This window comes from Lagopus muta, chromosome 6 (genome assembly GCF_023343835.1).
Source record: "Lagopus muta isolate bLagMut1 chromosome 6, bLagMut1 primary, whole genome shotgun sequence".
Lineage (NCBI taxonomy): Eukaryota > Metazoa > Chordata > Aves > Galliformes > Phasianidae > Lagopus > Lagopus muta.
In genome coordinates, this window is record NC_064438.1 from 48,984,043 (window position 1) to 49,008,989 (window position 24,947).

The 24,947-nt window shown below is 37.3% G+C and overlaps 1 long non-coding RNA gene across 2 annotated transcripts in view; it reads right to left on the reverse strand.

The window, feature by feature from the left end:
- Positions 1–2,266: 2,266 nt before the first annotated feature.
- The window catches only part of LOC125694350 (uncharacterized), a 96,960-nt gene continuing 74,279 nt past the window's right edge, over positions 2,267–24,947 (reverse strand). For both annotated transcript variants that reach the window (XR_007377515.1, XR_007377514.1), the window contains 3 exons: positions 24,838–24,932; positions 22,808–22,861; positions 2,267–2,361 (listed from right to left, as the gene is read on the reverse strand). This is a non-coding gene — a long non-coding RNA (uncharacterized LOC125694350). The remainder of the gene's footprint in view (positions 2,362–22,807; positions 22,862–24,837; positions 24,933–24,947) is intronic.

The following is a 24,947-nucleotide window of genomic DNA, read 5'->3' on the forward strand; positions in this document are numbered from 1 at the left end:
CTGTAGGATAACAAGTGCTTCTCTAGATCCCCAAGGAAAACCAGGACCTCACAAAATATACCTACACCTAAGCTGATGATTTAAATTCTGTATTGCAGCCTGAAAGCTCTCTGGTTAAAGTCATGGCAATCAGCCAAAGCATGTTTTTTTCCTCCACAGTCCACACAAATCCAGTAAAAAAGTTCCCTCTGTCATAATGTAACTTCACTGAAATTATAATTAAGCTTTTTGTATCCTAGCAGGCCATTCATTTAACAAAGAAGCTTAGAAAGCAACCATTGGTTTTCCAGTAATACATCCATCCATATTTCTTAGCATTCACATTAGTATCTGCTGTTTTTCTATTATTCATATTTTAAAGTCATAGAGATAATTTCTCTAGATTTACAAACACCTCAGGTAACACCAATCTGGAAATATACTATTTTGAATCTTCCATCACAACTGCAGATTCTACATGCATTCCCACTTTTGCATAACTGCGCATTAAGTCACCTAAATTTGATTTTTCAATTTCCAGTTTACTTTAGATAGAGCCTGCATCAGCTGATCCAATTCAGCAGTCTCTTTGGGACCTTGTGAACACAACTTGGGATAAAATAGCAATTAATACAACACAGAATTGTCTTAAACAATGTCTAGAAATGCAATCCAAGTTAGAAATAAAAGTCCACAGTCAAGGCACAAGACTTGGCCTACAGACTCCAACACATATGTTTATCTGATCTCCTGGAGGCTGGACACAAGATTTATCCTAACTATAAGAAAAAGAAGCAGCAAACTAAGGTTCACTGAAACCGCCATCCTACTGTTCTAGTATTCAGGCCTGGGAACAGTTAGCCAGAATACTTCTGCTGACCTCAGCTTCTGGGATAGTTCTTCCTTGTTTAACCTTGAATCTTTCACATACACATAGAGATAAACACCCAAAGTTCTACATGCTAAGACTTATGCAAACACATTTTGTGCCAAAGAGCATAGGCCAATAACCTGCAAAGATCCACACCCACACAAATTGCACAATAGACCACACGTATTTGGGAGTGTGGCATTTGCCTATCACTAAAAATTATCAAGCACCAGTCATTTTCAGAATCAATTTGCTGGTCTCAGTGGATCAGTTACACTGCATTTATTCTTGCCTTAAGCAATACCTTCTATGCGGGTCATTCATACCAACCTGGGAGCTCACCCAGATCCTTCCCTCACCGTTTTCCAGGTCCTCAAGCTCAATAACATTTTATTCACCAAATAGAATTCCTCTGGCTTTTCTCTGAAACCCTAATTTCAACTTCATCCCTTCATCCTGAAGAGCTGCCAGAGGCATAGAGAGCCTACTCCACAGGGATTCCAAATTCCATAGTCCACTGCAGCCCAACACTACTGCAAATCTTTCAAAAGAAAGAACAGACTCCATAAAACACCATCAGACATCTAATATTTCAAAATGTAAATTTATACATAAGTTGTAAACTCTTCAAACACACACACTCAGCTAATGCACAGGTCTCCTCTGATCCTCAAAGGCTGAACAACAGGCACTTCACTACTGCCCTGTAAGCTCTGATCCACTAGCTGATGAGTGGATGGGGTCCAGGAAGACCAGTACTCCTGGCAAGAGCAACAGAACTTTTCTCCTAATTCTACCACATGCATAGTAACCAATGCACCATTTAATTGACACCCTTAGTTATTTCAGAACAGGTAGAAAAAAGTGGAGCTGAAGAAGTAGCCCCTGAACTGATCCAGAATGCTAAATTAAAAGGTATTTTGTAAATTTTCAACTGCTATTGGGAAGGCCCAACTAACAATCCAAATAATCTCAAAATAATAACAGCCCTTAATCTAACATATATCAGCAAATTCCTGTTTCGCCCTTTTCTAGCAAAAATAACAACACGTTAGTTGCCAGTGCATTAATAAGATCCTATTTCTGCTCCAAAGACTGAATAGAACCTTTGTTCTTCACAGCAAAGGATTAAGAAGGTTGCTATTTTGGTAACAAGATGTGGTAGAGGTACTTACTTTGCAGCTGAGATCCAGACTGGATGACTGAGAAAGGAATAAGCTCTGTTACCTCAGATGAACTTATCAGCCTCGCTTAGCGTGATGCATATAATTAATAAAAGAGAGACTATTCATGAATAATTACAATTTGATACTGTTTAAGCTCATTTACAAAATGTGCCCTATGTTGTACAGAAAAACATTAATGTAACTTCATAAGATGGCAACATGTACAAACATATTACATAAGAAAAATTACTTACTTTCTAGGTAGATTATTGGTCAGTTGCTTCCTTTTTTCCCACTTTATTTCTGGGTACCTCACCTCTTTTAACAGTTCATCATAGAGAAAATCTGTCAGAAAGTGCCACAAGAAAAAAGAAGTGTCAGAAAAACAGCACATGGACAGAAACAAATGAGAGAACACTCTGAAAAGAAGATCAAATCATAGGACGCAGATCCAAGTGCTGAGGCACCCAGATGATTGAGAAAACTGTTTGTGAGGCTGGAAAAGGAAGCAGTGACCTGTGAAAATGAAAGCAACTTCATGAAAACATTAGTCATGTCAAAAATATGTTGTTTATAGTTATTATAACAACATTTTTATTAAACAAACTTGTTTAGTATATAAAGTTGTTGTAAGTAAAACATTTCCAAAGGACTAGGGTAGGTAAGGCAGTGTGGTTAGAAACTGGCACCACTTTTAATTACACAGGGATTAACTTTTTGCACTTAGAAATGGAAATGCTTGGGGCTCACATCAGAGGAGGTCTAAATTTATAAATCAAAAGTATTATTGTAATAAAATCAAGGAGAATCTTCAAATACAGCAAGCAAAAACAGAAGTGAAGTTAAACAGAGCCTTGATATCTCACTTGTATCCTGCCCATTGGCCATTGACATGATAAAGGACCTTGAAAACATAACAAAAATGAAACAATTTACTTTTATTTCCACTCCAGCAGGGAAGTTGTATGTATAAATATATTCTTTTAAGGACTACCATGATGAAAAGCAATTCCAGAAATGGGCAGAATGTCAGCAGGAAATATATTCCATTGGTCATAGCTGATATCCTGTGGGAATGCTGTTTTACATCCAAAGAAACTCTCTTATATCTCCTTCTCTAAGAAATAGTAGGAATAGGACAGTAAAAATCCACAGAGGTTCAGATATCTCTGGCAATACAGGTGCCAGATATCGCAGGGAAACAAACCTTACACTTGAGTTTTGTCTGCATGACTCACCATATGCCTACTACCTTTTCAATAATTTTTGACACAGTCACCAATTTCAACCATATCTGATAAAAGCAGACACCTCAAAAGTAATTATAATCCTAGCAGGAAGTAGGAAAGTAGTTGTATTGGTATATAGAATGTCCTTACTACTGCTTCTAATAAGGAAAGTCTTCAGTGTAAACATACACTACTAGGCCTTCAGGGAATCCACTAGTACTGAACAGTTAGGAATTTCCTAGCCAGTGGAAAAGCTCCAATTGGAGCTTGAGTCTTGTTAGAAAAGCAGACAGCCTAATATCATAGGAAATTAGACCTTATTCAAAATGGGACTTTATTCATTCCAAACTCAGGGAATCACAGTTTTCCAAATAAAGAGTGGAAAAGAAATTGTGCTTACAAGCTTATAATTGCAGGTAACACTTTAATAAAACTTGAAAGGATTCGGGCTTGATGCAGACGTGATAAATCAAAACTGTAATGTGAAGGAAGTGAGAATTTCAAACAGTCCCCTCTCTTGAGTTTACAGAATATGTTGATTCCCTTTCAGATCTTTCAGCAGGTTAACTAAACAAAATATCTATTTACAGCATAAAAAGGGATTGAGTTCTTCAAGGATTGCCATTTGATTATCAGTGCAAATTAATGACAAGTTACAGAAGGATCTACATACTGAAGCTTCCCGTGTTTGTTCTCCCAGTATGAAAAATAATTGCAGATTATAAAATAACTTCCTCATGGAATACTTGAAGAATTTGCAGCATAGTTTTATTTTCATATCATCATAGAAATGCTTTGAATCTCAAATGATAACCATCTCTGCAGAGCCTTAAGGGCCCCAACCATGCAGCTTGACCCATACTGGTGCAACTCTGACAGATCACTAAGACAGATACACTTACAGAAAAAAGAAAAAGAAAAAAAAGAAAAAGAAAAAAAAGAATCTTATCCATGCAACACTGGTTATTCAAATCTTATTACAACATATTAGCATGTAGCAGATTCTGCAGATTTTGAATTCAGATCCCTAACATTTAGGTAACATTTTAGCCACCTAAAAGAAATTCTTTGATTTGATTCCCTGGAGGAAAAGGTATTGTGGTTGAATAGGAAACTCTGGATATGGCAGCTTATTTTGGAAAAAAATAAAATAAAATAAAATAAAAGAAAAAGAAAATTTTCAAAATCAAATACTACCATTTTAGTTTTGGGAACTCAGATGAAAATTAGCATCTTCCATGCTTTAGCTTTCTCTTTGACAGCTGACCAGCCCTAGCACATGCACAATTGACCCATGACTACAGATAACAACTGGACTGACATGACAACTCCTGGAGAAGATAAATATTCAGCTGGATGAAGACTGACATTTATATTTCGTTTCTAAAAATGCTATTTGAGTTCAGATGGATGGATGCATGCATGCATGTGTATATGCATTTTTTCCTCTCTTTTACAATACATAAGTCTTTTAACAATCACCTGAAATGCTCTCTCACTGGACATAATATAGCTACAGAATCAGGCATTTCGGTGGCCTTCTATGTTTTAATTATATATTATCTCAGACTTGAAGATTTACAAGTGTTAAAAAGACCCTCTGTGCTGAAATAGTGCAGTCAACAGCAGTTGTTTCTACTGCATATTTACTAAGATGCTTCAAGTCTCACTAGCCCCAATAAGTAGGAAGAATGTCATATTAAGTCAAAAGTTACACAAACATATCACTCAATTTTTGTGAGATAGGGCCAGTGTTCCAGACACCAGCTAGAGCTTATAGTACTTTAAGAGCAAGACAATGGAAATTAGACAACTACAAACCTCATGACCTTTTAGAGATGCTATAGAGGGGATGCAGTTGTGCTCAGAAGGTTACAGAGTTGACAGATGGACAGATCAAGGCATTGGGTGCTCCCCTCTGTATCTACCAAGTGCACTTGCATTAGGGTGAGAGATTGGCAGCAGGCACTCTAAATCCTTCCCTTAAACAGTCACAGTATAATCAACAGGTGTTGAGAGCGCCAGACTTGCTGAAAATTAAGGCATGGTTGTCTCAACTTGGACAACTAGATTTCAGAAGAATTTTTGAAAACTGGAGCCTGCAGGAAAATGAGGGTTAGAGCAAAGCTGTCCTAGCTCTCAGGCCTCACACAGAGGCAGTTCTTTTGACTGTAGGACTCCTTTTTCCCTCACTTCCCCTATTCCTTTGCAGGGAGGTGGGGCCAAAGGGAGGCATTTTCAGCCTTCAGAAGACCTTTATACTGTATTAAAAATACAGTTTCTTTAATGTTTCCTTTTTCAAAAGTAGTAATATAAACTAACTGAGTGTGCTCTTAGGAGAGCTGTTGGCAAGGGTATGGGATAATCCTCTGCCAAACCTCATCTTTGGCATGAAGAAATAAACAGACTGTGGTTCTGCATAAAGACAAAACTTTTTGGAAAGCCTTTAAAATATTTCTCATAATGAAACAGTGGGAGGGTAGTTTTCTTGAAATTCAGAATGCTCTCCAATCGACAAATTCAACCTTTAAATGTTTTGGCCTCTTCAATTAAGAACCGAGTTCCTTCATTAAAAATAAATAAGTAAAATTTAAATAATTCAGTGATATATGATGTATATGCTCTGATTTTAAACAATCCTCAGAAAGACTATTTTCATACCATTTCCTTTGTCCATAGCAAATATGTTGTGCCAGATGATAGGAATTAAATTATTCTCATCACCCTATATTAATGAAAAGAACACTGAGATTGAAAGGTCACGTGTTCTGCCTAAAGCCATAAAGGAACCAGTGCTCAGAACAGCACTGCCAGATTAACTTGCTCTAGACTCTGGCTCTGCACTTCTTAATCATGTTCCCCCTCCTGATATCTGAACAAGAATACTGTCAAAAATATAGGGGAAAAAAGGTGCAGCCTTGGATTTTATTTCAAGGTGCTCTCAACCAGTCTCCCATAGTAAACTGGAAGGCAATGAAAATTATGCAGAGAATTTAGAAGAAAAGCAATCGGAGTTTTTGAGAAATATTTCAGCAAATTTCTCATTAACGTTACACTTTAGAGAAAAATAGAGAAGTCAGCTAAGAGCCAAGACGCCTAATACCGTTATATTGTTTTGGTTCACTACGTGAAACACAACTGGTGTTTTAAAGAGTAGATAAACCTTCCATATTTAACAAATGAAGTTTATCACACATAGATCTGAAACACACTTAGATGAAGTTTCTGTATCCAAAAGGCTACTATGCTTTGCCAATACACACAGGATCATGTTGGACTGCCCAGTGTATCATGAGTGTTTTTAAAAGAAACTGAATACTTTAAGAACATTTTAATAGTGTTCCTTTTTGATTTTGGGTGGAAAGGAAGACTGTCTTTTCCTTTTCAGGATTATTTTTTTCTAAGTACATTTCTAAATCCCACTTAGTTTTGTTTAATTCCAGCCTTGTAAACCCTTTGTATGTTTCTCTCTCTCAAGTCTATTTAAGCACTATTATATCTCACCTTCCAGCAAGGATGTTGCTGTATCGTTTCTTTCTTTTCTTTCAGAAACCAAGGCTCTTTGCACAGTTTGTGAATTTCTCCCGTCTACACAAAGGTCTACTGCTGCAGGCCACATAAAGACTTCAGCATTATTAACTTATACAAACTCACAAAGTTCTCTGCTTATTCCAGCTGTTATCTCTGTACAAGATTAATTCATGCCAAATCTTCAGCTTTTCTCCGTAATAATGATAATAACAAAAAATGTTTAAATACAAACACCAAAATTCTGACATCACCATGGGACTGTTCAAACTGGAAGCCAAGAACCTGCCTCAGTGTGGAGCTTGACATTAGTCAGTCAGTTTGAGAAAAAGGACATACCTCATCCACACAGCCTTCCAGTAGAGCTACATAGTTGACATGTTTTCAAGCACCTCCCTGAAAGAAGCAGTGGTTTAGCCCAAAGCTTCAAGAATTTCACTAAAGAATGTACCAGTATCTGGTTATGCAAAGGCCTTTGGTTGAAGAATACATAAACTTCAAATACCACTGGGGCTTGTGGGTTGAATTTTTTGGGGTTTTGAGTTTAGGAATTTAAGTCACATCTTACTGTGAGAAAAAGAAAGCAAGAACAACTGAGAAATGGTAATAGTCCACTAAAAACTCAGAGCCGTATGCTGTCATGCCACAATAATAAATAAGAGGCTTGTGTAGGACAGAAAGACAGGCTGTGACCTCCTTTCCACTAATTATCACAAAGCCATTTTGCTGCATTTTTACACTTTCCTATCTTTGTACTTAGTACTCTGTCCCAGTATAGCTCTCCCTCATTGTCTAGGCTCCAGTTTGATAACTGAACAGTCCAAGTTCTCATGTATGTCTTCCAAGTGTTTCTCATTGGAGTTAGGTATTTAAGTACATGAGGATGAGAGCCTTCTATTTAAAAGAAATTTATTTATTTTCCTCACAAGTCAATGCATTGTCTGACTGCATGATGCTGCTATACTGAATAGAGCAAGGTCTTTTAGTCGTAAGCTGCATATGGTAACATTTTAGGTTGTAAATGATTCAGACACATTGCAGAAAAAGCATTTCCTGCAAGAGGCACTTTAAAAAGGTGGTTCTATAAAAGGCATTAACAGAACAGCAGAGTGAAAACGGTTGACCTACTGGGAGGAGTAACATGAAGATGGCATGAAGCCAAGAGCCCAAGACAGCTGTTTAGCACATTAGGAAGCAGGACATTGAGCACAAAGCTGGGTTTATACAATAAAGCCAGTGCAGGGTTTCAGCTGCAAAGAATTTCTGCTGCATAGGTAAGAAAACTAAATGCAGTGTTGTCACCTGAGTAAACACTAGCTGATGGAGAACAATATCAAGGCCTGATCTAACACCTAATAAAGTTAATGAGGGGGCTATACTGACCAAACTCCACTTGAAGACTGGGCCCTACTCTGAAATCTGAGCCCAACGGAGTCAAGCAAATACATTCATTTCTTATCAATAGAAGTGCTACTGTTGCTAAATGGACATGCAAACATGTTGGGGATTTGTCTTTCTCAAATGCCTTTTGGGGATAGTTTCACGGCCTGTCATGAACATACACTGCAATACACAAGCAGACACAGACATTCATTACATAAGAATCTTTAAGATAATGTGTGTGCAGTTTTAGCAGCTCGTGTTTTCTCCAATAACCTAATTCTCATCTATCTATACTTAATATAGCCCACAATATAGTGGGCTATATATACTTAATATATATACTTAATATAGAACCACAGCAATTCAGTAGTTGCTAAATGCACAGATAAATTTTGGCTTTTACTAAATTGCATCAGAAGGTAAATTCACAATTTTTCATAAGGAAATCAGGTTTCTTTTATATAAACTTATTTCCTTAGCAGGCAACTGAAAACAAATTTTAAATAACTTTGTCTTCTTTTTGTTTGTTTTTAAAGGAAAAAATAAACAGCAGCTGTTTTTTTGGATGAGCTACATTGTTTATTATTTTCCTAAAATGTCCAAACGATGAAACTCATTTAACCCATTGAGGAGTGACACAGAAATGACATGTTGTGCATCATACATCAAATAAATGGTTACTCCTGCTGCTCTTTAGACATCTGGGGCTTAATTTGCAATTATTTGCATTTTTAGAGCAAAGCTATACAATAGAAATGGGAACACATCTCCTATGTTGATTCAGAATTAATTTTCAAAGGGTGATATGCACCATAAATCCTATTGCATGATTACTATAAACATGCAGACAAAAGAATGAGGAACAGTGTTGTCTGCTAATGGATGTTCGGTTATGAATTTCAATTGTTATACCATGTGATTAATTTACATGTTCAAATTAAGTCTCCATTTAGGCATGTTTAATTATGAGGTATTCAAAAGCATGGATGGGTATGTTTGATCATAAGGAGCTTTTAGGAAAAAGCTTGGCACTTGCTGTTTGTTTGTCCTGGTTTAAAATGTTCTCATTACATCATGAAATGAAAAAGTTTGAGAAAGGAATATGTCTGTTCCAAGCTAACAATACACACAAGTCAAGAATTCTCCTCTTTTTTGTATTTCCCATAAAGACATGCATCAGAGGTATTTTTTTGGCAAGTAACTGACAGAGGGAATCCATGAAAACAATAGTGCTTTTGGAAAGACCAGTAGTACACATACTGCGCATGCCATCATTCAATCCCTCTTTAGAGCTCCTGCATTTCTAAAATCTTCAGACGCCCCTACGTTTCCGTGGGACTTCCATTTCATGCCACTGTGCCGTAGGTGAACAGCTCCAGTGACTATACCACAATTCCCTTTGTAAAATGCAGGGGTCCAACTGCAAAAAAGGGCTTAGGGCTGTGAAAATAACCAGCTTTTCAGTTCATCTGCCAAACCAAACATTTGAAAAAGAATGTTGGTTCAAATTGAACCAAACTCACAATTTTTTCCAGGTTTCCACACCAAAATCAATACCATCTCCACCCAGACCACTATATTTCCTTCAGTGTGAAATGTTCCATATGTCTCAAGAGGAAACATTTTTGGAAAATGTAAACATTTGGCAAATTCAAACACAAAAGGCAAGAAAATTCAGGGAAACATGTGCAGAACCGTTGCAAAAGGATTGTTCACTATGACACAATATACAATTCATTCCTACGTTTTAATGAGGAAGTTTATTCCACGCCATGTAAAATGTAATAGAGTTTGCTCCACCTTACCAAGTGACTACCATTAACATAAGATAGGAGAGTCGTTCTCACTCTATTCTCACTGTCTCTCAACTATTACTGAAATACTTTGCATGATATGGCTTATTGGACATTTCCATATTGTAGTGATATGAAGAATAACTGCTAGGAGATTCACCTAAAGAGTTAGGGACCCACATTAAGACTCCTGTCCTGAACAGACAGAGCACTGGCTTGAATTCTTACCCAACTTCACTTAAGTGACCAGGTATTGGGGGGTTTTGAGGAGCTCAAACCGATTCACTTTGCGTGTTTAAGTGCTTAAGGGGCCGCCATCAAGCCGAAGAATATCTTTAAAGCCTGGCACACTCACATAGAGGAGAAGGTACGAAAGTGTTCCTTGGAAGTGAAAACCTGTGAAGAGGAACAACTGAGAACACACTGTGGTAGTCTTCACTGCTGCTAATTGCTCATGTACTGTTCAGAGAGAGAATAACTGGATCTAGATCTTTGGAGCAGAGGACATAATTAATCTTTAGTCTCACTACCGCAAATTAACAACCTAATCATCAAGAGAGGAGGTAGAAGAGAAACACAACCCTGATGATTTTGCCTCCTTCCTATCACCAGCATTATTCTTCTTAGATGAAATTTTCTGGTAATAAGGATTGAGTTGTGCCAAACAATTTGCTCAATGCCAGAAATGACTTTTTTTTGACGCTGCATATTTTTCTCTCACCGTCCTAGGCACTACAAGATGTATTTCTTTGAAACAGAAAACTTCTTCAAACAGCAATAACCTAACATGTAGGTGCAAGTTATTAGATACTATCACAAATATATTCATAGCAGTATGCTCTCTTAAAAAAGCTTATGTGTGTGAAGCCTCAGTGGACCTCAGTTCAGGAGACTGCTTGTTTGACTGAAGAGTCCTGAAGAAAATCTCACAGTAGCCTTCAGGCCATTCCTCTTTACTTCCACATTATATGCCTTTTTCTGCACATTGCCACTTAGATGCACAGAGTTGATGCAGGACTAGCCTAAATTCAAAATTCAAGAGTCTGAATTCATAAAGGTTTGTGAAGGAAAGGCCCTTTCATTTTGCAAGTATCGTACATACTCATACTCTCACCTCTGCTTTGCCTAGTACAGATAGAGGTGCCATAATGACAGTAAGAGCAGTAGGAAAATATATTGTAGATCTATTTATATATTATTGTAGATCTATTATATATATATATATATATTAGATTGATTTATCAAAAGCAATGATTTCTAATGTGACATAGAAGCACTATGTAACACTGTCAGGTAATAAGTCACTCACACATGCTGAGCAACTGGATGAATCAGGCAGTCCCTGCCCCCAAATGTACACATCCAAATTTAATCAGTGTGGATATATTTCTAAATGCATTTTAAAAGAAAAAAAGAATAAAAAATCAACCTAGACAACAAGTAGTGAAGATGAGAAAGAAAAAAATGAAGCAAAAAAAAGTTAAAATAGTATTATTTTTTGCTTGAAATCTCTAAGTGCAACTACATTGATTTTCAAATTGCTTAGAATTAAAATTGCATTTAAAGCATTACTGAAGACACTTCAATTTCTTTTGTTCTCTTTTTTGTCCAAGATCAACTGATAATGTCCTGCACTTATCATTATAGTTGAGGCCTTCATAACATCTATTGCTTTGAACCAAATAGTTACTTTTAGCTTTTCAGATTTATTAATAAGAAATAACTATGTGGAAAAAAAATAAATCCTATGGCTTTGAAAGAAGATACAGATAACATTTATGAGTGAATAAATTCTACTCATATTTTTCTTCTGTCATATTTTTCTGAACTTCAATGAACCTTTCTCTTTACTTTAGGCATTCAAGATTTACTAATCAGTTTTTTGAGGATGAATTTGGATTTTCCAAATTGTTCCAAAGTGCAACTGGTATTCTCACCTCTGCTTTGCCTAGTGCAGATAACCAGCTACGGCCAGGGCCAGAGCTTACAGCTGCCACTACAAGACTTCAGCCATTCACCACATTCATAGATTTACTCACTGAACTACATTCAGAATATACCAGATAAAGACAGACAAGATAGTAGGGTTATAAGCAAGAGGAATCAGGTTATGTACTGTACCATGATATAATACTTCTTGTTCAGGGCTGTCATTACAAGACCTCTACCTTGCACAGAATTATGATGGCAGGGCTTTGGTAGAAGCTTTTAAATATTACCAAAGAAAAAGGGTAGTTTATGTAATTTCAGCACAACTGTTCATTCATTCGGATTTTTAACCGTTGTACTGCTGTTGTTCCACTTGGAGTTCATCAGAAAATCACAACACTATGGGTATTTTCAAACATTTTACATATTTTTGTGTCAGAACTGAGATGGGTCACGTGACATACAGCTCTGTTAACATATTTAGGATTTGGATACTTACAAGCTCTTGCTTTCTGGAGTATTATTTTTCTCCTTGTTTACATTTGAGAATTACTGGATGTTTGTTTTTTTTTTTTAACCACAAGGTTAGAATTTATGGGAAAAAATTAAGCAATAAATAGGTACAGTGTCTCAACTTCATTTTTCATGTTCTGCCTGCCAGCCAAAGGATTAGGGAGATAAAGCTAGTTTTCTTCTGTAAAACTGCAACTAGTTCAGTCACAAGATCACAAACCCTCCCTACCATGTTATAGCTATACTTTGACCACACAAGTTTACAGATTATGGGAGTTACAAAAGGACATGGCAAAGATCTCTCTGCAGCCTTACTTAGACAGCAGCAGGAAGAGCTTCCAAGGGACCTCTCCATCCCTGCAGTGCTGAAAAACTTCCAGTGAAATCTTCCTGGATACCAATGATCTTGTTTAACACAGAAAAAAAAGACAGAACACTATTCTTGGCCAGCTGTAACAAGCACAAGTCTGTCCCAGCAGATCAAAGACACACTTTATCACTTAGTCACACAGACAGATGAATAGATCCCATTATTCTTTAGGAAGGTGCACAGCAGCAATCATACATATATTAAATGTGCAGTATCTTATTTGAGACTCATTTATTTCTTCTTAGCTCTAAAGCTTTTTTAAAATGCCAACAGCCTCAGTGTTAGTTTGGTTTAATCTGGCAGGCAGCTCAGCACTGTACAGCCATTCACTCACTTTCCCCCATAGGGATAGGGGCAACAATCACTAAAAGGTAAAACTCATTCATGGGTAGAGATAAAGACAGTTTCATAGGACAGAAAAGGAAGAGAAAGCAATAACAGTAATCACCATTATCATAAAAGAATATAAAAACTTATGATGTACAATGCAATTGCTCCCCACCTGCTGACTGAGGCCAAGACAGTCCCTGAGCAGTACCCCACCCTACTCTAGCCAAGTCAGCATGATGTCATATGACATGGGATACCCCTATGGCCAGTTTGGTTAGCTGGTTCTGCCACACTGCAGCTCCTTGTTCACCCCACCCCCGGCCTCCTCACTGGCAGGGCAATGTGAGAAGCTGAAATGTACTTGGCTGGGTGAAAGCACTGCTCAGCTAAACATTGGCTTGTTATCAACATTATTTTTATCCTAAATCCAAAACACGGCACTATACCAGAGAATTAACTCTATCCAAGCTGAAACCAGGACAGTGGTGGAATACGAAGCTTGATACTGTATGTAAACCAATAAAGTTCATTTTATTGTTTACTTGTTTGTTCTTTTTTTTCCTAACATGAAGTTAAGCAGTAAGTTACTCCAAGGGAATCCTGAGATTACCCCAAAACTTCGAACTGCTTGGGATTTTGCCGTACCCAGCCAGGGCAAATTTTCAATATCCTCTGAGGTAGAATTATTTCTGCTATAAACCCATCTGGTTTCACAAACAAAACACTTTTATGCACTAAAGATCCTCAATATTGCTTGCATTTTGCTCACAAATATAAAATAAAATTTACATTTTTCCCACATACCATCTTGTTCAGCATTTTGTTTCCCATCTCCTAGACAGTACTCTCTGCCTGCACAAAGCCCTGTAAAGAAGCGGATGTTGACCAGCTGCAACCAACATAAATGTTTTTGGTGTCTTTTTTCATTTGCATTGGTGCCAATGCAAAGGTCAGTCTAGTCTTCCTTTCAGGTTCGATGATAATTTCAGGTTCGATGATAACTGATGACACTGTTGAGAATAAGCAGGCCCATGCATTCATAAAATATCCATCAGGTCCAGAAATTTGCTATCAGGAATTATCTTGGCACAAAAATGTGTGTATGAGCTCCTGTACTTTTTTCTACATAGTCTGTCTCCTTCTGCTCCTGGTCAAATCTCCATTTTGATTAAAATCTGTTTTGTTGCTGTTGTTGCTTATTAGAAAAAGAATCCTATACTATCCAAGCTCTAAAACCTCAAGACCATTTACTACTGGCTTGTATTGTTAAACTGCACTTCTCACCTCAGATATTGAGAAGTGATGACAAGGCAAAACAAACAAACAAACAAAAAAATACATGTTTTCTGATTATTTACCTAGAAGTATATCCCTTATTATTACTACAAAAACCATCCATAATCAATCAGGTTCTGATGGTCCTGTACTGGCAGAATTCCCATTACACACTCAATCATCCAGTTACACTGACTTTGCTTCTGCTTTCCATTTCTGCTTCTGATTGCTGTCAGATAAAGATCCAGATGCCTTTTCTGAACTTTCACAGACAAGAAAACAACACCTTCTCCTAATACCAGGACCCTAATTAATAACATGAGAAGAGCCAGAAGCTGCCACAGTAAACTGGAGTCATCAGCTGGAACAAGAAGCCAAGAGTAGTGTGAACAAAAAGAGCGTGATGAACTCAAAAGAAGGACAAAGGAGCTGTACAATTATCCAGAATGACTACCATCTGTTCAGAGAGGATAAACATGTGACAGTAAAGACTGTTGGGAGATGCATCAAATACTTACTTCTCTGATAGTCCTACCTACCACTGAATAGAGAGAGTGAAACAACAAGACTGCAAATGGACAACAGGACCACAGATGGGAAGCAATAAAGGAAGCAAGCAGAAGAGGCGTGTCCATAAGGAAGTTTTGTTACTCCAGAAAAGAGGTAATTCTCAGAAAATGTTTGAAAACCTTGCAGCACGCTGAAATGATTTAACCTATCCCAGGAATGTTTAATGGTCTATATACAACAGTGGACTTCATGAGGCTATAACAGGTCATACACATCAGTCTTAGCCACTTTGAATGCAGAAAATCACAGAAAACATCCTATTATATTATATATTATATATATATATCCTATTTTATATATATATCCTATTATATTATATATATCCTATCCTAAAATATCCTTTTTCTATCCTATATTAAATCTATATCCAGCATTCTTTTCTATACTACCCTCTAGCCAACTGGAAGTCGACTCCGTTGTCAAAGAGTTAACATCAATCTATGCCCGTGACAGGGGGGCAGTAGGCCCCTGGCTCTTCCCCCCCCTCCCCTCCCCCCCCCTCCCCCCGACCCCACAAAATGAGAAGGAAGGAAGGAGAAAAAACAGCAGCAATGATCTATGGAGGAAAACGTATTTTACTACAATATCGGAATGCAAGATAACACAATATAATACAATCTAATTGAAATTGAGACTAATAAATCAAATAAGATGCAAGAGAGAGAGAGAGTTCCTGAGACTGAGTCAAACCTGAAAAGCTTGGAATGGCTAGGAAAGCACCCTCCAGCACCCACTGCAAAGCAGTAAGAGACCTCTCCACCCAGAAGGGCCAGATCCCATGAATTCCGTAATGTATAGAGATAGGTACCTGGAATTGGAGCATTAACACTTTAACTCCCAGTGCATTACATGATATTATGATGCGGAATACTGAAAACCAAAAAACATAAAACCGTGACATCTATCAATAGAGGTGAAAAAGTTTGGAGCAACCACCTATCTCTAGATTGCAAGGACAGCCATGGCTTATGTGGTCTGTGTACGATTTGGTTTACTTTCAGGAATATGGTCTACTGGAGTCAGCCAACAATTAGGGTTTTGCAAGCCCTTATCTTTACTGAAGATTAAATTGTTTACAATGCAGTCAAGTCTGACAATCAGTATTCTCCTTTGTGATTTACCTTCATGGAATTGCATAATTCTCACTTGGATTCACCATCTCCTAGAAAGCAAGTATTCCTGTTTCACCAGGAAGCCATGGCTATTAATGTATCATCCACACTGGGAGAAGACAAGCCAGAAATCACTATCTCCTTATAACAGAGAGTCTACACTGGTTCACATGCCAAGTACTGAGCATTTCCATTGCATTAAATGAATCAAACACTCACAAGTCACAACAGCTGTAGAGGAATTCAGCCAACACACAAGTAAACATGCAATTGGCATTGCCTCAATCTATCAGCTATACTTCGGCTTCCTGCCCTCGTACCTATAGTCTGTGCCTCTAGGAGGCACTATAGAACTACAGTCCAGGGCACCTAAGGCGTTTAGAAAAAGAGCCACAGCCATAAATCCACTTTTCACATGTTGTTGTTCATCTGCTCTCCATGAGGAGATGATTTATTTCTGTGGTAGAGAGCTACTCAAAGGAAAGCCTCAAAACATCCTAACAAGGATAAGTGTCACATATGTGTTATGTCAGCCACTACCCATTAGAAGGTTTATTTCCTAGAACTGACTTAGATGTAAGTATTTTTTGTAAAACAAAGCACTGAAACCCCTCTGATATTATGAAGGTCATTGTAAACTAGGAAATGCAACTTCCACAGATCTTTTTGGTTAGTCTAATTTTCTGAACATTGTTGCTAAAACATGTCAAACCGTCTCAGGATACTTCATGAAATACATGTGGTACATGTATCATGTCATATACATCCTCCATCTCAGTATTCTGGGCCAAACTTTTCTGTACAGTCTTGATTCTTCATGACATTCAGCCACTATAGCCATTTGAAAAAGATTCCCATGGACAGGATTTCTCGTCCCATAGTGAATCAGCAGTGCTTATTAAGATACCAGAATGTCCTGATCTAACTGGAGGGATTCTGCAAAAGGGCACTATGAGACCTCTTCCCTTCAGATAGTATGGGTGGTAAAGCTCCATCTTTCTTCAGTTGAACTCCTCTGGTGCAGAACTGGAGTAACACAGCAGTGAATCAAGTTCACTCTGCTTGCCCGTGGAGCATTTAATTGTGTTCTTTCTGTTTGTGGTTCATGCACATAATCTAAAAGGTCATTTTACACTGAAAGCAGTTGTTTTGCTTTTTCTAATGGAAAAACAATTCCCCATCAAACAATCCATAGCAATAAAAAAATTTTAAAAATAAATAAATAAATAAAAACCACAACAAGAAACCCCATCCATATCTAAGAACGAGCCAGCAAGAGCATCCCATTGCACATCTCCCCACTTCATAGAGGCCAACAGTTCCCAACTTTCTCTAGATATATGTTCAAGAAACCGGACTATAAAACATGTCCTGAAGGTGAACAACTCCAACAGTCCTTGGCCCTTTGCTTGATCCAAGCAATTACTGTGACTCATAGTTCTTATATTATTTCATGAGTGAATTTAGTTTAAGGTCAATATGACAATTAGCTTGTCTTGTTTGGACTGTAGATTATACACAGAAAACAGATGTTAACAGGAGTCCATATACTACTCCCATCTGCCACTGTACTTGCATGTTTACAGCATGTTACTGTGCTGAAAAGTGTACACTAGCCTAATTAGATTGTTCTTTAAAAGTTCCTTATCAAAATCATTCCACTAGAACTTTTCTTTTGTTGAAACTGTTGATAACCAATATTATATTATGGTCAAATATGCAATATATACATATATATAGCTCAGTTGAAAAATAAAAACTTCTTCAATTGAATAAAGTAAAACATTCTTTCTCGGTATCTTTTAACAGATTTCTTTTTATGGTTTTATTATGATTTTTCTTTTTCTTCTAATGTTTTTAACCCAAAGTTAGTCCACAGTCTTTCAAAAGAGAAAATACATTATTATGTCTTTTATGTCTATTATGATGTGGAGAAGCTGAGAGAGCTGGGGTTCTTCAGCCTGGAGAAGAAGTGAGACCTAATAGTGGCCTACCAGTACCTGAAGAGGGCCAACAGGAAAGTTGGGGAGGGACTGTTTATAAGGGCAGGTAGTAGAGGAGGAGGGCAGATAGGATGAGGAGAAATGGCTTTATACTGAAAGAGGGTAGATTTAGACTAGATATTAGGAAGAAACTTTTTGCTGTGAGGTTGGTAAGACACTGGAACAGGTTGCCCAGCATCTTTGTAAATGCCCCCTCCTTAGAAACATTCAAAGCCAGGCTGGATAGGACTTTGTGTAACCTAGTCTAGAGGAAGGTATCCCTGCCTATAACAGAAGGTTTGGAACCAAATGATCTTAAAGGTCCCCTCCAACCTAAAGCATTCTATGATTCTACAATTATCTAGAGGTGGAATGGGAAATAAAAGGAAAAAAAGTTCAAATTTCTAATCCACTCAGGAGCAAAAATTCAATATGTTTTCATTTCTTTCCCCCAAGCTTTCTATTTTTGACATTAGTAGAGCTGAGATACAGCACTAGCAGTCAGTCTTAAATCTGTTTGGTGTAAAACTTTGAGTCTTTATCAAAACAGAGTCAAAGTCAGCACTATAATTCCTGTGAGGGAGCTCAGAGGAGACAGAGTTCACAGTGAAGTCCAAACACAAGATGGAGATGACTCTGTACCAGAAGGTTGAGTTACTGCTTGTCCATACAGAATTCTGCAGCCCATTCATTGCATGTCAGTCTCCCTTTCTTCCATCAGTGAAATGCTTTGCAATAACACAAATCAAGCTCCTGAACAGCATTGCAAATAAAAAATGAAGACAGTTTAAGGCATATAATTTGGGTTACGATTTGCAATATTCATTAAGAGGACAGCCAATTCTGGCAAAGAAAAAAGTGCCCTTAGCTACGATAATGAATACGGGGTTTGTTAAAGCAACAAGACTGATGATCTAATCCATAACTATCCGACAGTGGCTGCTTTTATAAGATACCTTGTTTTGATTTTCATATCAATAATTATATTATGTGCCTCAAAACATCTGTCTGGCTGGCTGACTTGATGCATGTTAAAACCATCCTGTTTGTGGATATGCATTGGAATAGGAGCTATTATAGAACCATATAACAGATGTGGGGAGCAGTAATGACTCTTCAAAATTCTGTGCTATGCCAGAGACAGACAGCACTCACTGTGGTCCCTTCTGCCGTTAGAAGCTTGAATATGTGAGCTGAGCCTCTCAATGCCCTACCGTGAAGACTCCTGTTGTGCTTTTCTTCCAAGGCGGAGAGTCAATGCCTGAGTTAGCACTCAGAGTATTCTCTTACTGAGAACGACAGTATGCTTCCACCTTGTCACCCAATGCAAAGTAGAGAATGAATTCCTGCTCCAAATTATCCAACCAATTCCTGGCAAGTGTGGACAAGCTGGATTTTAATTTTCAAATAAAATGCACTCATCTTTTGGTTCTAAAGTTGTCTTGGGATCACAACTAAATCCCTACTTCTGGCATCAATGGCAGTGAGTACTTGGAGCAAAAGGCAAAGCAACAAATTAGCCCTAAAGAAAAAAAATTCAATTGTTTTTCTGCAAAGACTTCTTTGTACACTTCATTAATTTGGTGGGCCAAAACTGAAGTATGTTTTAATATAAATTAATAATGATTGCCAGTTACAAATTTAACTATTTTTTCTGAGATCTGTTTTTTAGAGTAATTTTACAATTTGAGATCCAAAGAGTTGGGGTTTTTCAGAGAGGAGAGGACAGGAGAAAAGAGATCAAATGTCTCTTGGACACTGACAGGCATAGGGCATCATCAACCTCCCTACGAAGCCTGTGATAGCTTCTGACCACTATCATATTAAAGAAATTGTTCATATTATCCAGTCCAAACCTCCACTGTGCAACCTTGTGCTGTTCTCACATATCCTATCATGGGCTACCAGGGAGAAGAACCAGCACCTCCCTTTAGGCTTCCCCTCCTCAGGAAGTTGTAGCTCACAGTTTAGGAAAATGGTTTATAACCATCCAAGTCAAGATATATACTTTTTTTTTTTTAATGGACACATGGCTTTCTCCAAATTCACTAGCTTCTGAGACAGTCTTTCTGATCCAAAGCTCTACTACACATCCACTGCATTCTCCACTGTTCATTCCACACCTCTTCCTGTGCCCTAAGGCCAAATCATACAAATGAATATGTTGTTTTTTATGACATGGACAGAGTTGAGAAATGTTAACAACAAAACCCAAAACCACATTGTTTGTCTTGCTTCAAATTCTCTTAGAAACTTTAAACACAGAGTAAGTTTTTCAAAAGCCTCATTAAGATGTAAGCATCTCCAAAACAAATTAATAAATAGTAAAGCAAACAAAAGAAATACATGATTTTGCACAGAAAACTGTGTATGTCATGACTTTACACCAATCATTTCATTTTTTATTTTATATTTAAACTTGGAAGAACCTAGTTGAGCAGGTAGACATAATAAAAGCTTTCACTTCAACTCCTTAACATAGGAAAATTGCCAATTGTTATGGACAAAGTCTTTGGAGCATGTTTCACTTGACTTTAAGATTCAAAGGAAAGGTTCTGAACCAAGAAACATTAAAAAAATCCTAATCCATCATCCTGTGTTACTGCAGGGGACAAAAGGACATATTATCTTGTCAATATTTGCAGGGCCACATGTGTGCCCACCTGACTTAGTTGTGCAAATCAAAGATACAAATTCACAACCACTAGCAGACAACTGCATGATAAGAAGTGTTTGCATGTGTACCTATATACACACCTACACAAAGAAAATCAGTCTAGTATATCTACCAGGTGTTTGCTTATGCATCTTGACAGAAAAAAAAAAAAAAAAGTGGCATATACAATTTATAACTGAACCTTGGCATCTTCAAAGGCACAATGCTGCTGAATTGAGCACTTGTGCTTCCTTCTGTAGCTCACTTATTACTATGTTTTTAAATGTTGGTTTCTCTAAAAGGTAGTTTAACATTCTGAAAGGACTTTACATTTCATTCCAGCCCATGTTCAGAGAGAAGCCACACTGAAATCTGCTTGATGTATACTTGCAAGTTCATCTTTCTGTATTGAAATCAACAAGTTCCTGCAGAGAAAATCTGATCCTGCTTGACTGCTTGCTGTATGCAGACACATTTCCTTCACACTCAGGGACAGTGAAACTACTAATACATCAGAAAAATAAGTTTTCACGTGAGAGGGATTAGTAGGAATCACAGAGAAAAAAAAAATGTTTACAAAATCCACTCCTAATGCCCAAGATATTGTATGAAAATGTCATCAAGACCTTTTAGATTAGCATCCAAAGACTCCTGACACATTCTAATTCAATTTCAGATTACCAGATTTTGTTGTCATTTTTACAAGTCAGAAAAGAAGAAAATAAAAGTTATCTCTGATCTTAAATATAGGTAACTTCTGTGTAGACAGTCATCCTTCACACAATCCATATTAGCAATGTGAAATAAACTTCAGGTTGCCTCTATATCCCCTCAACAATTTGTGTGAATTCCTACCATCATAGATACTGCCTCCTCCCTCCACCTTTCAGACTACTCAAGTAAGTAGGATTAGTAGCTGCCTAAAGGCCGTATATCGTCCAGGATGCAGAAGGACTGCCACACGACAGTAGTGACATATTTAATTTCAACAGCTGTCGTATTACTCTGTGATGATCAATATTATTTCAGCATTGCATTCTGCAGTTCTGACTGGTCACTGTCAAATAGTGTTGTTCCACTAACAATACTGCTCTTATTTTGAAGAGAAAACATTTGTCATCCTTCCAGAATGAGAGATTTGGGTTTTCTTGTTGCTGTTTTCTGACCTTTTCCACACAAACAAATATGACCCATGATGTAAACACAACAAATTAATATTAAGTAATAAAAATTATTTTCCCTATTAATTCTTCCCTGTGATATTCTCCACTACACTGCATTAGGGCAATTTTGTTGTTTTTCCAGTTCCAAAGCAGAACAATAATAACAGTAGCATCCAAAATTTTATTGTAATTGCCTAAATTGTATAACACCTTACTAGGGTGTCAGGAAAACAGACAAAGAATTTCACATTATAAAACTGGGCATATCTGATATATCAAGTTTGAGCATATTTTCAGACTATCCAGAGTTTACAAACTTTCCCAATTCTAGTTTAGACAAAAGCCTTTAAAGACCATCTGGTTCTAATGACTCAAACCTAGAATATTTTATGCCCTTTTCACTATACTACATCAAATTACTTCTTAAAACATCAGTAAAGCAAAAATAATTCTTAGCAAATGTGTTTGTTTTTTTTATAAAACTGTACTGCATATACTATATGTTACAGTCAGCAAAATCCTTAGTTCAGTTACTCTTGCATGCTGCTTGGTCCAGAATCCACTGAGGCAAAGGAATTTTTAATATTGACATTTAAAGGGCTTTAAATGAGGCTCCTACAGTATCACCAGATCCTTACCATCCTAAAATATGTATGAGGTTTCAATACCTCTCCCAAGAGAAAAGGTTCAAACTATGCTTACAGTAGCCTTTCCTAAATTAAGTCTTCCATGCACACTTGGTAACCCAACTAAAGCTCAGTGAAATCAAAATATTAAGACGTTTTATAGTTAAAAGGTATTGTGAAAATTATGTAGTCTACTGTCAGTATGCACTGTAGTTAACTATAAATAAACTCTCTGGGAGCAAATTTCACACGTTTATGTAATACTTCATCTTCTAGCAGCTGTATATATGTTACAGAGTTTTGAAAATCCCACACCAAATGCAGCTCCTTACCTCTGAAACAGGTTACAATTCTTTATGTTTCACCACCATTCTTAGAAGATTGTCCTGAAAGTGGAAACACAGATGAACATTTAGGAAAATGTATACAAATAAAGTTCATTCTTAATTATAGAAGTGCAAGCACTTGAATTTCCAAGGAGATCAAACCAATCTGGAGGTCAGTACAACCAAGAAAGCCAGCAAATGCCTCAAAAAATTAACATTTTCCATGTTTGGTCTCTTCACACAGGTGACAGGTGACACGGCCTCAAGTTGCACCAGAGGAGGTTTAGGTTGGATATCAAGAAAGGGTTGTTAAGCACTGGAATGAGCTCCCCAGGCAGGTGGTTGAGTCGCCATCCCTGAATGTGTTTAAAGATCATCTGGATGCGGTGCTCCGAGACACGATTTAGTGGTGGGTTGTTAGAGTTAGGGTAGAATAGTTAGTTTGAGGTTGGACTTCATGATCCTGTAGGTCTTTTCCAACCTGAGCAATTCTGTGATTCTGTGTGCCAGCTAAGGTCATCCAGAGTAAACGTGATTTCTTACTTACAAACTTGCTTATGTTTATAGCTTATGTAGCAAATAGCCATCATTGTTTTCTTTACATTTTGTTTTTCTTTCTAGTTTCTATCATTATCATCCTCATCATGAAGTTGAGATACGGACATTGTCAGAGGAGACATCACTGTCTACATTCTTCTAAACTCTTCCTGAATCCAAATGTGCTAGTAGACAGACAGTCTTCAATCTATTTCTCTTTCTGTTTTTGTTTTTTTTTTGTTTTTGTTTTCTTATTCCATGGTAGCTACCATGTTAATATTACAAAACAATTAGAACACACAGTTCCAACCCTGACTCTTTGCAAAGCACTCTAAAAAGTTTTTCTGAGTAAGAAAGGACTGAGTGAGGACTGCAAGAATTGGCCCATATGGAGTTACATGCTAACTGTTGTTATTGTTCTCATAGAGTGCATTTAAGGTTTTGGGAACAAACAATAAAACAAACAGCTGAACAATTTTAATCATGGCCCAGTTCCTAGTTACAATTATTTTTAAGCTGTCTCACCATTTGCTAGAGTCTGATTTTTTCCCCAATGAAAAAAGATATATTATGTAAAACTTAAAGAAATACTGCTATAAAATGACAGTAAAACTAAATAAATGTTTCTCACGTCACATGCTATGATTTTTGTTCCAAGCTCAATACTTGTATATGAATTACATATAATTTTTAAAATGTTCCATTCTCTATATACTTCCTGTACCAGCCAATTCTCTACTATACTTTACCAGATAAGTTACAAGCATGACCTCTGAACTCTATGACTAGACAGAAAATATCAGATTTTGGCCACAGAGATGTCTGAGCAAGATTAGAATTCTTGCTCATATGAAAGGCGTATTTCATGCATTCCACGTATCAGAATGCTACAGCAGGGACACATCAAATCAGAGTAAGATGACAGTTTGAACATGCAAATAAGAATGGCAGAATACAGTGGTACAAGGATACAATGATAACTGAAGAGAATAGTAACCATGAATATCCCTTTAAGATCTTTTTTTTCATTCAGATCCTTATACAACAACTTCCACTCCAGGCAACAGAAAGACTCCTGTCTTCAGTGTCTGTTATTGTGGCTTGCTACACGTGTTACAGTAACACACTGAAGACTTATTTAAATTCAAGCTCCATAACCCCAGGTGCCATAACACCCAGAGTGTAGTAATACCTTCTTCCCAGAGCTCACATGAAGCAGGACCTTGAATCATGCAGTGCAAACAGATATCACGAACAAAATGCAGGAAAGAATCCAAACAGAGCCAAAGGGATTTAGGATGGGTTACAAAAATAATCAGTGTGGTAAAGCAAGAAACACTTCAGTTGTCTGAATGTACACAGTGACCTACCTATTAAACCATGCTATCTGACAATGAACTTGGGCCAAAGCTGCTCTGCACTATGTGAATAGTAATAGAGCAAATGAAGTAAAAAACCTTCCTGCTAAATAAAATCAATAACTGCCAAGCTGGTCCTACCTCATGTGGAGGAAGACATGCACTGCAGTAGAACTGTGTACAGAAGGCAGGAATCACTAGTGCCTTTCTTGCAATTCTTGTTTTTAATAAGAGTTCTGCAGGAAAAATAT